Here is a 1,208-nt window from a genome sequence, read left to right on the forward strand (position 1 = left end):
ATGAGATACCCATATAGTGGAGTAAGTTTAAAAAGGTAATACATAGAATGCAGTTAGCAGAGTCTCTGACACTTAAGGGGAATTCAGTTAGTGGTAATGATGATTATTAAAAAATCATAATAGCTGTCATTTATTGGGCACTTATTTTGTGCCACCCACTGTGCTGGTTGATTTATACATTATCTCCTTCAACTTTTCCACTATCCAATAAAAGTGAATTATTATTCCATTTTATAGTGGAAGTTAAGAGACATTCAGTTACTGATTGGATCATATAGCTAATGAGTGGCATGGTCAGGACTTGAATCTGGGGGAGTTGTATTCTACAACCACTGCATGGTACCAAATTTTCAAACACTTTCTGACCCCAAATCATGTTTGCTGATATGTTCAGTAATTAAAAGTAACATGGCACATCAGAAGCTATGTGTGGTATTAGAGAACACTTCTTAGAGATTGAATAGGCAAAAAAAAAAAAAAAAGTATTATAGAGATCAGGAGCATTTAGATTCTTATCCAAGGGATAAAGAGAACAGTGTGAAGGAAAATGAAATAGCCAACTGCTGGGAAACCAGAATAAATCACTTGAAATTCTTTCTATTATTAATGCTTACAGATTTATATTGCACAATAAAGACATGTTTTAATGGTGAGAGTGCTAAATAAAGAAGAGACTGGAATAGGACTTGCGAACAGTTTATGGCCTTGGAATTTATAACTTTTATCTGCCCAAAGAGTGATCAGTAGGAAGTAGTATATGCTAAAAACAATATTATATATAGCCACATGAAGTGTTAAATGTTACCTCATTAATTACAGAGGCTCATTGTTTATGTAATATAACCACTCAAGCTAAAATAATCTTCTAGATTTTATTTAATAGTCTGTTTACTAGGTCTGGAAGTGCTAACAGGAGGGTGAAATGAGCAATTCTTTTATCTGGAAATACAAACAAGTTTCACATATTTAAGACAGGCAAGTAAGAAAAGGATTCACTGCTAGAAAAATTCCTTGGGGACAGGAATTTTGTCTAGTTCATTACATTTCTCTCCATTAGCAAAGTACCTAGAATAAGAACTACTCAGTAAATGCTTGTTGGATGTATGAAGACTTTTCAAACTACACCATTCAATAATTATTTATTGTTCCTTGTTTATCAGTGCTGTTTAATAGAGACAAAAAATAAAACCACAGGATTAGACTTTAGG

At 33.0% G+C, this 1,208-nt stretch overlaps 1 protein-coding gene across 1 annotated transcript in view; it reads left to right on the forward strand.

Annotated features, from left to right (window-relative positions):
• Nucleotides 1-1,208, forward strand: part of SLC17A6 (solute carrier family 17 (vesicular glutamate transporter), member 6) — an 88,583-nt gene that overhangs the window by 48,323 nt on the left and 39,052 nt on the right. The window lies entirely within an intron of this gene.

The sequence above is a fragment of the Propithecus coquereli genome, unplaced genomic scaffold, assembly GCF_000956105.1.
Source record: "Propithecus coquereli isolate 6110/MARCELLA unplaced genomic scaffold, Pcoq_1.0 Scaffold198, whole genome shotgun sequence".
NCBI lineage: Eukaryota > Metazoa > Chordata > Mammalia > Primates > Indriidae > Propithecus > Propithecus coquereli.